The 15686-nt window shown below is 42.4% G+C and overlaps 1 long non-coding RNA gene across 1 annotated transcript; it reads right to left on the reverse strand.

The window, feature by feature from the left end:
- Window positions 1-4485: 4485 nt before the first annotated feature.
- Window positions 4486-11045, reverse strand: LOC133515118 (uncharacterized). The gene is made up of 2 exons (XR_009798962.1): window positions 10463-11045; window positions 4486-5274 (listed from the first exon to the last, which is right to left on the reverse strand). It is a non-coding gene; the product is annotated as an uncharacterized LOC133515118 (long non-coding RNA).
- Window positions 11046-15686: the final 4641 nt, after the last annotated feature.

Genomic DNA, 15686 nt, shown 5'->3' on the forward strand with positions numbered 1-15686 from the left:
TTGTGTGTGAGGGACATTTTTCACCCACAATGCATCAATTTCCCTGAAAATAAAAAGCTACCTTTTTGTGTTTGAAGTCTTCATATTTTATAGTTCATAATTTTTAGAAAGGTGGAATGGTGGAGCACTGGTTAGACCATCTGCCTCACAGGTCTGAGGACTGCAGTTAAAATTCTGGCCCTGCTTCTCTGGCGTTTACATGTTCTCCCCATATACCTGGGTGGGTTTTCTGAGGGTATTCCAGTTTCCTCCCACATCCCAAAAAAACGTTTGGTAGGTCAGTTGAAGACTTTACATGGCCTCTAGGTGTGATTGTGAGTGCGATTAGTTGTTTGTTTCTGTGTCCCCTGTGATCTGCTGGCAACCAGTACGGGGTGCACTCCTGCAACCCTCATGAGGATAAGCAACTAAGAAAATAGATGGATGGACGTTTGCAGGCAAAAGCACATGTATCCAAACTTTGTGAACGTGAACTGTATATTCTTTATTCAAAATAGAAATAAAAGTAGTTGTTTGGGGTTTTCGTATAGATTTTTTTTAAATCCAGTTTTGGCATTATGTTTCATTTGCATGCCTGATTTACTGATTTAACCACATGTGTGTGGACGACTCCCATGACAAAGTCCCATGACAAGAAGCGGCGGCCTGTTGTTCTTTTTAGGACGTTGGACATGTGTAGTGATTCGGCAAAGGCAACATTGCGCATATGTCGCATGGCCGTCTGGCATTAAAAGACCGCAGCAGATGCCAGCCAGGCCCGCGTGCTGCCGGTGGCGTTGCAGTCATTGACTGTGGGCCAGAAAGCATCAAAGGAGCGTCATGAATGTGAACCGTCACCTGTTGGGTGAGCTTTTCCATTATTCAAGCACAATATGGTATTGCCATGCTGCTCATTATGAACTTTAAAGGAGCACATGTCTCTTAGCATATGCTGATAAACAAATATATTAGGCCACCTTTCATGAAAAGGAAAAATAGAACATCCAGCACCAGGAAGTGATTTCATGCAGATTCTTTCATTTTCAGCGAGCTTGCCATGTTTTATAGTGAAGAAAATAAGTATTTCAACACCCTGCTATACTGCAAGTTCTCCCACTCAGAAATCAAGGAGGGGTCTGCAATTTTCATCATAGGTGCATGTCCACTGTGAGAGAGATAATCTAAAAAGAAAAATCCAGAAATTAGAACATAGGATTTTGTAACGATTTATTTGTGTGATACAGCTGCAAATAAGTATTTGAACACCTGAGAAAACCAATGTTAATATTTGGTACAGTAGCCTTTGTTTGCAGTTACGGAGGTCAAATGTTTCCTGTAGTTGTTCACCAGGTTTGCACACATTGCAGGAGGGATTTTGGCCCACTCCTTCACACAGATCTTGTCTAGATCAGACAAGTTTCTGGGCTGTCGCTGAGAAACATGGGAGTTTCAGCTCCCTCCAAAAAAAAAAAAGTTAAAATGTCCATGACTTTTTTTCCCCATTTACTTTTCCTGAAAATGTGTGTATCTAAACTTTTCTTAGAATCCAAATTTTAAATGAAAATATTTCTCATTTCTTTAAAAAAAATTATATATATATATATATATATATAATGTCAGATTTGCAAATTAGCAATGCATAGAGCATAGTCAACATTTGGGTCTGCTGTGACTTTTTGTGTGCCATTGTGTTAGTGAGCACCCTCACTGCCCCTTGTGTAGTCATCATAATACTGCTTCTGGGTGTTTCTCTTCACTAATGATTGCTGATGATGCACAATGACACTTGTCTTTGTCATCTCGCCCATTCTCTAATCTCATGGTTGATTTTTTTTTTTTTTTTTTTAATGAAGCTGGACAGGGTGGTGGTGGGGTTGTTGTCAGCAGAGGTGACCACAAATCTCTCACCTCACTTCCTTCCATGGTGTCCTCCATTTGAGAACTGTTGACACGTTAGCACACGGCTTCGCTGGCCATCAGGCGAACCATTGCCTCGGTTACGTCGCGTCGGCAGCAATGAAACATCTGTGTCAGTGACCAGAGTGACGGTGTTGTGTCGTGCGTGTGAGGGCAGTTGTCGGTGCTTGGAAGAATAAGCTGATGACTAAATGACCGTTTGTCAATTACACTGATCGTGAGCGGATTGAGCCACTAACATAGTTGAAAGCTTTATCTGCTCAATCCTCTGAGTGATCAAAACTTAAAGGTCTTGCTTCGCAAACATTACAAAGCAGAGAGGCATAAGAGGTTTTAACATTTATTATGCGTATCCTGTTTCTGATTGGGGATCTTTTGGACCAATTCTCTTTGGCAAAATTATGAACCCAGGATTTCACCCCAAAATAATTTTCAACAAAATAAAACAAAACAAAAAAACTGCAAGGTGGACCCTTGAGACAGAATTTTTTTCTCACTTTCCGTGGTGTGCTACTGAGGGTATTTGCGCAGAATAGCTATTTCAAACCAAAATAGACTACTTCCTGTTTTGAAAATTGTTCAGCTTTAGTCATTGGATCTTGAGACCTTTTCTTGCAGTTTTTCATGATAGACATGCCCACCTAATTTCATGTTTATCGGTGAAACTCGCGATTATGTTTTTTTTATTATTTTCCAGGTTAAATGACTGAGAAAATATTTACAAAAATACAACTTCCTGTTAAATTTTAGGCATGGGTCCTTGAGACATTTCTGTGTGTCCTCACGTTTCTGTTTATTGGTGAAACTGGTGTCAGGGGCTGATTATTTTTAAAATTTTCGTGGCGGCACAACAAACCAAAACAGTTGCTTTAAACTGAAATGTTTTTGTTAATGGGTCTTTTCATGCATACTGTGATGATACCCACCCAATTTCATATCAATCGGTCAAACTGGGGTCACAGGGAGTTTCTACTAAAGGAATTTGGCCCAGCTTCTGGTACTCAGGGGCTAATTATGAAGTTATCAAGAAGCAGTCATGTGATTAAGCTCTCAGGGGGTTTCTCCAGATGGGCGACGTGGGTGATGAAAGGGTTTTCTCTCGAAATGGCCGCCACCCCCGGCGCTTTGGAGTGTCACGGCCGAAACTGGAAAGGGAAGCTTTTGTACGCGGAAATGCGGTGAAGAATCCGTGACTGGTAAAGGATGTGCTGAGCCGCCTGCTTTAGAAAATCTTTTTGCTCTCCGTGGCCACCTCGGCTTAGCTTCCCGTCGGTATGAGGCCGGGAAGGAAGGCTCGCGCCGCCTTTTGGGGCTTTGAAGTGTACATTACGATGCGCTCGAGCGCTGTATGGACACTTCCGCCGGCTACATTGATGTAAGCTGCTGTTGCGATAATGGAGTGGTCTGCTGAGGCCAGGGTCAGCAAGCGTACAAGAGGCCAACAGGAGCTTTTAAATCCCACTGCATGCTCCTGGCTGTAGGATTTTTTTTTCCTTCAAGAAAGAACGGAAAAGTTGTAAAGCATCATCAACATGAAATCAACTTTGACAGCTTGTATTGATTTTTTTTGTTGTTTTTTTTGCGCCTTTTGTCTACGCCCCCACGGGTCAGTTCAGTCAGCCACAGTGTTTCCCTCACTGCAAAAAATGGGATGAAAACAACAAGAACAAATGTGGTGAAATAATGAGTATACTTTTTATTTTAAAGATGTGAAAAAAGAACAGGAAAATTTGACTTGGTAAGATTTCTTGGGCAAACATAACCCATTAACCCCTATTTTTTGTTTTAAATCTAGTGTATGTACTGGCCCTACCTAAAACTGTAGAATTATGATTTTCTTCAAAACAAAAGGGGTAATTCTCAATATTTTTTTCTTACCCAAACACAAATATGATATATATATATATATATATATATATATATATATATATATATATATATATATATATACAGGGTGTCCCAAAAACACACACACTTTGAATGATGATATTTGCAAATTCTTTTACATGTTAAAAATTATGAGAACTATAATAAACATTGCGGCACGGTGGCGCAGCTGTAAAGCATTGACCTCACAGTTCTGAGGACTGGGGTTTCTGTGTGGAGTTTACGTGTTCTCCCTGTGCCTGTGTGGGTTTTCTCCGAGCACTCTGGTTTCTTTCCACAGTTCAAAAACGTGCATTCTTAGGACACTCTAAATTGTCCCTAGGTGTCATTGTGAGTGTGACTGTTGTCTCTCTCCATTTGCCAGCATCCAGTTCAGGGTGTACCCCGCCTCCTGCCCATTGACAGCTGTGACAGGCTCCATCACTCCCGCCACCCTTGTGAGGATAAGCGGCTAAGAAAATGGATGGATGGATGATAAATATCAAGTTTACAATTATTTAAAGTGTGTACATTTTTTGGGACACCCTGCATATATATAAGAACAAGAGCTTTTTTATTAATGAATGTATGTATTCATTTCTTCCAATTAATAAAAATTTAACTAAATTCATCAAATCAAAAAAACTTTAGATTTCATACTTATTTATAATCATTTTTAAAATTTAAACATGAATTCCTTTGATGAATGTAAAAACAAGGGAAGAAGAAAAAAATCATTTATTTTATGTTTTGGTTAAAAATGTAACAAAAAATTAAAATAGCACTAATTACTGATAATATGGCGGTACATTCATCTGATTTCAGTGCAAGCAGCCGTGGATTCGGTTACCACTCAAAGACGGTGAGCATGTGAGTCTGAATGGTTGTCTGTTTCTGTATGTCCCCTGCGACTGACTGGCGACCAGTTCAAAGTGTAGTTTGTCTTTTGTCCAAAGTAAGTGGGGATAGGCTGCAGCGACATTTGCAATACATGACGAGCAAAAAAGTGCGAGTCTTTGTATTTTGACCCAAAACACAAACCAAAAAAAAAAACAAAACGCATTTTTCTTTTTTAAATGATAAATGAATAAAGTACAACCAAATGTCACCAAAATTGTACTGCAAATTTGACACAACAGAAAAGCTTTAATAAAGTGGACAATGCATGCATGGATTAAAAAAAAAAAAAAGAAAAAGTGTAGGGGGGGTGTGAAATCAGGCTTCAAAATGATCTAGAATCTTGATCTTTCATCCTCCAGATGCTTTGGGCATGTTGCTAAATGCTCTCAAAATGCCACCTTGCCAAAACTTTCAGCTGTCAATCAAAGACGTGCCTCCTCTTGCAGATGCTCCTTAGTGGGGAGAGAAGGATCGGTAGCGATGCACTTCAGACGCCACGAGCTCTCGTGGGTCACAGAGGCCACTACTCCTTTGCCTCTGCTGAAAATCAGCGTGCTGTTAATCCACAGCATTAAGGCTGACGGCACTGTGGTTATCCCACGCATAGTTTCACTAAAACATGAAAGAAATTAAATTAAATTGTATCATGTAAAGCACATTCAGTTACCTTGTGTAAGAAATGCACTACACAAATAAATTTGCTTTGCTTTGCTTTAAACTTGGGCGCAACCCACACACGCAATTTTTAAAATATGCTACAGTTCCTCTCAAGAGAGGTGTCACTGCGGCTGGTATCGGCGAGGACGACACAGGGTGGATTATCCGGTCGAGCCGTTTTTACTTTCCTTTCCGTATTAATGAACGATGGCGACCGTGGAATAGTGTCTGCTTGAACAAACTGACCTAAATGACCAGATGATATGTTTAATTATGCTGCAAAATCGATCAAGAAGGCGGCGGTGCAGGTGATACGTGGAGCAGGGAGGGAGGGTGAGTATGGCATCACAGCATGTGACCAAAAGGGGCCTATCATGAGAGATGAGCTTTGTGGCTTCTCCCGCGCAGCAACTTTTTTTGACGTTTGCATTGCAGGCATGCAGGAGTCCTGCGCGGGGTAATGCGTAGGTCACGTGATGCACTGCGGGCCTTGTCGACCACGAGAATATAAAGTGGGCTTTCGGGTCATCAGCTGCGATATGTTGCAAGAAAGGAGAAAGAAGTCATTCAGGCAGGTAGACCATGGTGCACGTGCTGCTGTGGTCATCATTGTTCACTCTTTGGTAGGCACAGTATAATAATTAACACCCCACCAAACCCCACCCACACCCCCGATGCGTGTGGCTGACGGCCCTCACGCTGTTACACCAGAATTCTGGCTACTTCTGTAACCTCTGGAAAGAGGCCAAAGAGCTGTGTTACCTAGCAAGGTGCACGGGGGCAGACGGCAATGAAACTGGAACCCCAATAATATAAAACACAACACTTCAGGAAATATATTTTGGTTATTGTTTGTTGTTGTTTGTTTTGTTGTTAAGTTGTGAGGAAAAATTAATGATCAATTGCACACCGCATTGATGGCAATGGGTCAAGTTCATGATCTAGAGGAAGTGGCAATTCTTCTGAATGGTCACCGCATGGATTCAGGGTGCTTGGTTTTGTAAAGGTTGGCGGGGTTTAACCTTTTGCCAAAAAATGTGGTCAAAAGAGATGAGCAAAAAGAGTCTTAAGCAATATCTCAACAATTCAGGACAATTCGTCTCAGTCTTTGGAGATGTTTTCAACGCTTATCCTCAAACATATGTAATGTATGGAAAAACAAAACAAAGGTTATGAGTTTGGTTGCACCTTAAATAGAAAAAACATTCAAAGATTAATTAAATGACAATCTCAAAGTTAGAGATGTTGTTTCCTGTATTTTTTTCTTGCTTTTTTTTTTACAAAACAAAATTAAAAATATATATATTTGCTCTTTATATGGTGACATTTTTTTGTCAATGTGAAGAAAGGGAACAACCAAAATGTAGAGAAAGGAAACAGTTAGACAAGGACCATCAGGCGCGGGGGGGAGAAGGGAAAGGAGAGATCACTTGAGCAGATGCCATATTGACTAGACGGATAAACCATGACACAAAGAAAGACCTCCTGTCGTGCGATCTCCCGTCTTTGCGCCGTGTGCTGTCATATATGCATGAGAAGGGACGGGGCCTTTTGTGTCTGTGTGTGTGTTTGTGTGTGTCTGAACACGTATGGGATCTGCACGTGTGTGTCGGATCTGTGCATGTGTTTGATCTGCATAAATGTGTGTGTGAAGGAGGAAGGCCGCCGCCTCGCTTATATGTCACCCAGTGCCCCAGGACCAATGACTCTTCTCTGTGCCCCCACTAAGGGGGAGGCGAGAGGGTAAGAGGGCTGGAGGGGTTGGGGGTGGGGGGTGGATACAACTCCCCCCCCAATTCTCCCTGAGTCACACACACACGTCTCCATGTTCCCTCACCCCCTCCTCCTCCTCCTTTCTATTCTGCCATTTTCCACCCACCTGCAGCATCACGTCAACTGATGATTTTCCATTAACACACGAACAATCATGAACTCACAAACACTCACATGAACACACAACACATACAAATGCTCAAAACACATACATGCACAGCACATACAGTGAAGAAAACGAGTATTTCAACACCCTGCTATATAAGTTCTCCCACTTAGAAATCATGGAGGGGTCTGAAATTTTCATCATAGGTGCATGTACACTGTGAGAGAGATAATCTAAAAAGAAAAATCCAGAAATCACAATGTATGGTTTTTTTAACAATTTTAACAATTGCTCGCAGATACTGACTTCTGTCCTGAGTCTAGCCTCCACTACTCTTTCCCATACCTTCCTTGTGTGGCTCATCATCTTTATTCCTCTATAGTTTCCACAGCTCTGAACATCGGCTTTGTTCTTAAAAATGCGGACTAGCACACCTTTCCGCCATTCTTCTGGCATCTTCTCTCCTGCTATTATTCTACTCAATAAGATGGTCAAAAACTCCAGAGCCAACTCTCCAAATTGCTTCCATACCTCCACTGGTATGTCATCAGGACCAACTGCCTTTCCATTTTTCATTCTGTTCAGTGACTTTCTAACTTCCCCCTTCCTAATCATTGCCACTTCCTGGTCATTCATGCGTGTCTCTTTGACTCTACCTTCTCTTACATTCTCATCATTCATTAACTTCTCAAAGTACTCTTTCCATCTACTTAGCACACTACTGGCTCCATTTCCATCACTATTCTTAATCACCTTTACTTGCTGTAAATCCTTCCCATCTCTATTCTTCTTTCTGGCCAACCTGTAGAGACCCTTTTCTCCCTCTTTTGTATCCAATCGAGTATACATGTCATCTTATGCCTCTTGTTTTGCCTTCGCCACCTCTACTTTTGCCCGACGTGGCATCTCAATGTATTCCTTCCACCTCTCCTTAGTCCTCTCCATGTCCCACTTCTTATTTGCTAATCTCTTTCCTTGGATGACTTCTTCTATTTTGGGGTTCCACCACTAAGTCTCTTCTCCCCTTTCCAACCAGAAGACACCCCAAGTACAGTACTCTCCTGCCTGCCTCTTTGAATACCTTGTCAGTAGTATTCCAGTCTTCCTGGAGCTCTTCCTGTCCATCGAGACCCTGTCTCACCTCTTTCTGAAAGGCCGCAAAGCATTCTTCCTTCCTCAACTTTACCACCTGATTCTCTGCTCCACCTTTGACTTCTTAATCTTCCTACCCGCTACCAGAGTCATCCTGCACACCACCATCCTATGCTGTCGAGCTACACTCTCTCCCACCACAACCTTACAATCAGTAACCTCCTTCAGATTACACCATCTGCACAAAATATAATCCACCTGCGTGCTCCTACCTCTGCTCTTGTGTCAGTCTATGTTCCTGTCTCTTCTGGAAATAAGTGTTCACCACTGCCAATTCCATCCTTTTTGCAAAGTCCACCACCATCTGACCCTCAAAGTTCCTTTGCTGAATGCCGTACTTACCCATAACTTCTTCATCACCCCTGTTTCCTTCGCCAACAAGTCCATTGAAATCTGCATCAATCACAACTCCCTCTCTGGTATGGTCAGGATAAATTCGTCTAGTTCCTTCCAAAATTTCTCTTTCAACTCAAGGTCACATCGTACTTAGCATAGCCGCTAATCACATTATACACAATCCCCTCAATTTCAAATTTCAGACTCATCACTCGATCTGATACTCTTTTCACCTCCAAGACATTCTTAGCCAGCTCTTCCTTTAAAATAAACCCTACTCCATTTCTCTTTCCATCTACTCCATGGTAAAAGAATTTAAACCCTGCTCCTAAGCTTCTAGCCTTTCTCCCTTTCCACTTGCTCTTTTGGATGCACAAAACATCAACCTTTGTCCTAATCATCATGTCAACTAACTCCTGAGCTTTTCCTGTCATAGTCCCAACATTCAAAGTCCCAACACACAGTTGTAGGGACTGTGCATGCCTCTTCTTCTTCTGCCGACTAAGTCGCTTTCCTCCTCTTTTTTGTCTTCGACCTAAATTACCTGAATTTTTACCTACGCCTTGCAAATTAACAGTGCCAGGGGCGGGCGTAGATAGCCCGGGCCACGACCTATCAGTTATGGAAGTCATTTGTTGAATGCTCATAGATGTTTGGCACAGTTTTACGCCGAATGCCCTTCCGGCTGCAACCCTCTGCATTTATCCGAGCTTGGGACCAGCCGACAGATAGCACAATAATGTGCTGCCCAACGGGCTGCAGATAGACAAAAACAAGTAATCAGATAAACAAAGTCAGCACAGAAGATACACAATTCACACACTACTTAGTCTATGTCAAAGTTAAAGTCAGATAAAAGCAATCAAATATAAAAAGTCAAGACATAAGATGCACAATTTACATACTACTTCATCTATGTTAAAGTTCAAGTCAGATAAAAGCTAACAAATAAACACAGTCAGCACATAAGGTACACAAATGACATACTACCTGTAATGGATATAAGGATTCAAAGGATATGTAGATTTAAGGGATTGGGTAAAGTTCTTAGCGCGCTGTGCTAAACTAGGGCTGAGCAGCTTCAACGTGAACAATACGGCTAATATTTGGGTATTAACATAAGACTTGTTGAATTTCCAATAAGTCCTCACGTCCCTTGTTGTACCCGTTGTTTAGGCCGTACACGTTATGAAGTTAAACATGTTGGATGCTTCTTCAACAGCACTGTTTGATCGGAAATGCTAATCGTTGTTAGCCAGCTAAGCTAAGGCGGTCTGGGCCTATAGGCACGTTTAAATTGGTATAAGTAAGTGTGTAAGTACTCACAGTCCTCGTTGTTAACGAAACGTAGGTTTTGCTGGCTGTGTAGGTACTCACTCTTGAATGTTTACCTCCTCAGCAAATATTTTTCATTACAAAGGTTGCTTGATTGTCCGGAGCTAGGCTAGGCTATGCTAAGCCGCATAGCTTCAACACGAACGCAAACTGCTCCAATTTGGGTACTAAAATTATACAGATGATGATTTTAGTCCACTGAAGTCGTCACCAGCGGCGTCCCACGTCGAGTGCTCACAACATTCAGTCCAAATTCAGCAGAATTTAGTTATTGAACGGTCTCGCAGGTCGGAGCCTCTCCGAATTGTCATCAGTTCAGAAACCGGAAGCCAACCCCACAACATAATTAACTATAAACATTTTTTGTAACTATCTGAGTACACGTTGATGATCACTAAATACCATACGAATGAAAATGCACATTTTGGCTGTGTCACTCACGTCAGTGGATTCGCCCAACTGCAGTGAGAAACACTCACAATCTGCGATGTCCTTCCACATAAATTCTCAGCCATGGCTTCGCACCGCCTTGTAACTGTACTCCTTTACAGCTGCAGGGATTTTATCAAAGATAATATTTCCGCCTTAGTTTTAAAAGATCGGAACAACGAGTCAACTATGCCTCTTTTACTATCTCTCCGTCTTGGAAGGACTTCTTATTATTAACGATGATGTGACGAAGACGGAAAGATGCTTCGGTGGCGGCTTTCACTGTTGAACTATATTGTGTGAAAAGTGACTGCTGTGCGGCCAATTGGGATTTTAGTTCGTTCACTTTTCTCATTCTCAGCTTGATTGATTTGCAGCAGAATGTCGGGGTCGTATTTTCCATAAAAAGTTCGAAAATCCCAGGACACATTTCACTACACTGCCAGATGAGACAAACACACTTCGAAAATGACATTGTGAAAAAAAAAAAATCCGCCTCACATTCCATGTGAAAGTGATAAGTTTTTGTCTTTACTCTGTTTGAAACTGTTCAAACTGTTTGATAAGATTTTTTAACCAAGGGCTTAAAATAGGGGGGAACTCGCCGACTAGCGTGTTTTCCTGTACTGTCGTTGTTTGGACATGCGCGGTGAGCTAAAGGTCAGATGTCTGATGTCTTCTTTTTTTTTCTCGCGACACCGTGATCGATGCATTGAGCACCCCTGAAATAGACTATACCGGTTCAGGTGAAAAGGTGGGTCACTGCAAACCTGATGATGATGATACAAGCAAACCCAAATGGAAAAACACGAAATAGGTTTTTCAATTACATCTGCATTGGTGGCTGAGTGCCCCATTTAGGTAAAAAGAAAATGCACTCCAGTGGCAAAAAATTTAGAACAAATTCCTTGATCCTTATCTTTATCTGAATCACATAGGGTCACCGCCCCTCTTTTCCCCAATGCAAGTGGTCTGTAACAGCCAAAAACTTTCCGTGGAATTTGTTTTGAAGTATTTGAGAGTGTTGTTGCCATAATATGTGTAATTGTATACATACCTGGCCCCGCGGGCTGTTATGCTCCTTTGCTATCAAATTAGCAGATTTCCAAATCTGGTTGTCCTAATCCCATTACACTTTTTTGGATTACGCCTCCAGTTTCTGTCCACGTACACGAGTTCACGTGACATCCAGGCTTTTGCCAGAAATCTAACACTACGCTGCACACTAACCTAATTATGGAAGTGTGTCAACATGACAAGACAGTGAGGGAATTTTACCTAGCACCAAAATTAACGTGTTTTGTTGCATTGGCAGTGTCACTTGTTGCTAGGCAGAATTCATAGGGCTCAATTAGAAATGCCCCATAGGCCTTCCTTTTCGGGACCCTTTTAATCCCTGCATGGCTTGGCACTTGTTGGAGACCAGTCCAGGGTGGACCTACTTCTTTTGCCAAATCACATGGAATAGACTCCAGTTACCCACAAACTTAAGGAGGATTTAATTTTTCATTGGTGTAAATAAAGTGGGTATTTTTAGCCTATTTGTGCTTTTCGTTTGACTGGCAACAAATTCAGAATGGAGCCAATTCCTCTCACTAAAAGCCAGTTTAATAGACTCCAAATACCTGTGGATCTAATGAAGACTAAATTATCCAAAGGTGCGGGTATGACCAGTTGTTTCTCTTCACAATAGTCTACTCTATATGTGCCTAGTCCATGTTGGACGTAACTTTTCTTGCAAAACTCAGTGGAAGAACCCTAGATACCTGCCAGCCTAAATAGAATTAAATTGCTGATAGGTGTGAGCATGAAAGCGAATAGTTGTCTGTATGTTGCCTGAGGTTAAGTGGCGACCAGTCTAGTGTCACGCCAAGTCTCAATAAAAGTCATCCAGGATCGACTGCAGTTATGGGGACAAGCGGTATGAGAAATTGATTGATGAATATTGTGGAATAATTGTTTTTACCTACAGTATTTACCCTGCCATTGACTAGTGACCTATTCAGGGTGGAGCCGACGTCTCTCATAAAATGTCAGTAGGGATAGACACCAGATACCCAAAGCTCAAAATTGTCCAAAGGTACGAATATGAGTCGTCGTTTGTCTCGATGGGCCTTTCAATTGAGTGGTAACCAATCCAAGGTGAACCTTACTTCTCTCACCAAGTCAGCCAGGATAGGCTGCAATTACCAGCTATGCGGACAAGAGAAAATGGATTGGTGGATATTGACACATTGAGTATGGAGATTAAAATAGTAAACCAAACCCGCTCCGAGTTACACGTGGTGTAAATGCAAATGCCAACTAACCAGGGCATCATTTAGATTGGAGACAAGTTCAGTAGCCAAACTACATTTGTCCCTCTGCTGCATTTAAATTCAACACGTGTGATTGGCCAGTGGGGGTGATGGAAATGTCAATTCTCGCACATGGTTGGAGTCTAAGTGATTTCTCACGTTGCGACCGCTCGATTGCTCGCTCAGCCGGCCGGCGTGCGGAAGAAGAACCCAGCGAGCGTCATCTGGAGGTCAAGGTTGGCGTCGGCAGCCTTTGACAGCCGTGAAGGGCGGACGTCATCATGCCCCACCCACACCTCCCTCAATCCATCCCTTGTTCTAGCGTAACCTTGGAGAAGGCGCAAAATCCTCTCCTTCTTCTTCTTCGTGTCTTTTTGTGTAGTGTGTCAATTATCCTCCCTCATCCTCTTTGTGTATCTACTAGAAGGACGTTTGTTTTCTCGCAGGGGACGGATGTTGAGAGATGAGTTATCGATTAGACAGCAGGACAACGACATGATGCCACTCAGAAGGATAGACAGACAGATGAGCTAGGGGGTACGAGAGAAAGAGAGAGACTAAAAGATGATGATCTTACGTGAAACACAAGTGACACATGCTGTAACACACCATTGATACAAGTGTACCAGACTCTTTATTAGGTACATCTGCACAGATCAAATAACACACAGAAGCTAGAGGCTAACATGAGCAGTTAGCTAATGATGCATTGTGTCTTTCTAGTCACTTCTTGACACATGTTGCTTGATACCAGGACAGAACATGTATGACTATCGAGTCACGTTTAACCCATAACACTGGGATATGTGTGGTATTACATCACTACGTACGGTATCTCACAAAAGTGAGTACACCTCTCACATTTCTGGAGATATTTATATCGTTTCATGGGACAACAGTGAAGAAATTACTCTTCGATGCAATGTAGTCAGTGTAGCTTATAGAACACAAAATTTATTGTTCCCTCAAAATAACTCAAAATAATCTCTAAACCACTGGAAACAAAAGTCAGTTCATCCCTAAGTGATCATGCCTAAAGTGACAATATTTTTGATGGCCACCATTATTTTCCAACACTGATTTGACTCTCCTGTGCCTGGAGTTCACCAGAGATTCATCATTTTCCTCTGGAATCCTCTTGCACTCCTCCACGACAACATCAGGGAGCTGGCGGATAGCCAAGACCTTACAGTCTTCCATCTTCTATTTGAGAAAGTCCCCAGAGATGTTCAATAAGGTTTAGATCTAGGGATATGCTTGGCCAGTCCATCCCATTTACTCTCAGCCTCTTTAGTAAGGCAGTGGTCATCTTGGAAGTATTCAACCTCTTCAGCAATGCTGGAAGCACCCGTATGTCTATGTTCCAAAGACAACCTCCGGATATAACGCTGAGAACATGCACTCCGGTTCTTTGGCCGACCATGGCGAGGCCTGTTCCGAGTGGAACCTGTCCTGTTAAACTATCGATGCTCTCGGGAACTGTTCTGCAGGTCAGTTTCAGGGTATTTGTAATCTTCTTACAGCCTTGGCCATGTTTATGTAGAGCAACAATTCTGTTTCTCAGATTTTCAGGGAGTTGTTTGCCATCAGGTCCCTCGTTGTATTTTCAGTGACCAGTGTGAGTAAGAGCTGTAATACCAAATTTTACACCTGCTACCTATTCACACCCGAGAGCTTGTAACACTGAATCACATGACACTGAGGAGGGAAGATGACTAACTGACCTTACTTTGGGCATTTTCACTTCAAGGTCTACTCACTTTTGTTGCCAGTGGTTTAGACATCTATGGATTTTGAGGGAACAATGAATTTACATGGTTATATAAGATGTACACAGCTACTTTTCATTGTCTCAGAGTCATTTCTTCAGTGTTGTCCCATGAAAAGATCCAATTAAATATCTGCAGTGTCACACCTTCCATCCATCCAGTATTCGAGCCACCTATCCTCACAGACATTGTGGGAATGCTAGAGTCAATCCCACCTGTCATTGGGGAGGAGGCGGGGTACACGCTGAACTGGTTGCTAGCCAATCGGAGGGCACATGGAGACAGACACTCACAATCACACCTAGGGGTAGTTTAGAATGTCCAATTAAAGTTGTATGTTTTTGGGACGTGGGAGGAAACCATAGTGGCCAGAGGAAACCCACGCAGGCACGGGGAGAATATGCAAACTCCATACAGGAGGAGCTGGGATTTGAACCCCGGTCCTCAGAACTTTGAGGCCAACGCTCTACAGCTGCTTCACTCTGCTGCCCCAGATTCACACCTGTTTTTCACAAAATTGATGACCTCACTGAATGAAGGTCACACTGCTATTTTTTTTAAATACACCAGATTCAAAAAATTACCCAAGTGCACAAACTAAAGAGTGTTTATATCATGAATGCTGGGTCTTATTGGTGTTCTGAGAATGTGCTGCACCTACAGGTAACTTGTAGCAGTAAAAAAAATATACTGAAAATGTAGATTAATCTGGTTAGCCAAATTGTATTTCTATTATGTTGAACACTACTGTAACCATGTATGACACCAAATATAGTGCAGACAAAGCAGCAGAGGTGTGACAGGATTGAGTGGCAGAGCGTCGTTTTGTGCCTGACTGTCCGTGAAGTGATTGAGAGCGACTGTATGTTTCCAAGCATAGCATCGCTCGTCCCGGCCTTCTGACATGTGATGGGACTGCATCAAAAGGAGCGCTCTTCTGTCCACTTTTTTTTTCACCCGCATCACTCCCGAGCAGGATGACAAATGCGGAATGGCGACTGTCCTCTCGGTTTTCTCTCTGTAAGCCCAGTAGGATGTGCTGAAATTGATGCCGTTTGAGGTGCGTCGCTGGTCTCCATGGTGACCACATCCCTCCTCCTCCTCCCGAGCTGGATGGCTGCAGTATTACGCCATCAAAAGAAGATGGAAGGAGGGAAGGAACATATCGTA

Source organism: Syngnathoides biaculeatus, chromosome 16, assembly GCF_019802595.1.
Source record: "Syngnathoides biaculeatus isolate LvHL_M chromosome 16, ASM1980259v1, whole genome shotgun sequence".
Lineage (NCBI taxonomy): Eukaryota > Metazoa > Chordata > Actinopteri > Syngnathiformes > Syngnathidae > Syngnathoides > Syngnathoides biaculeatus.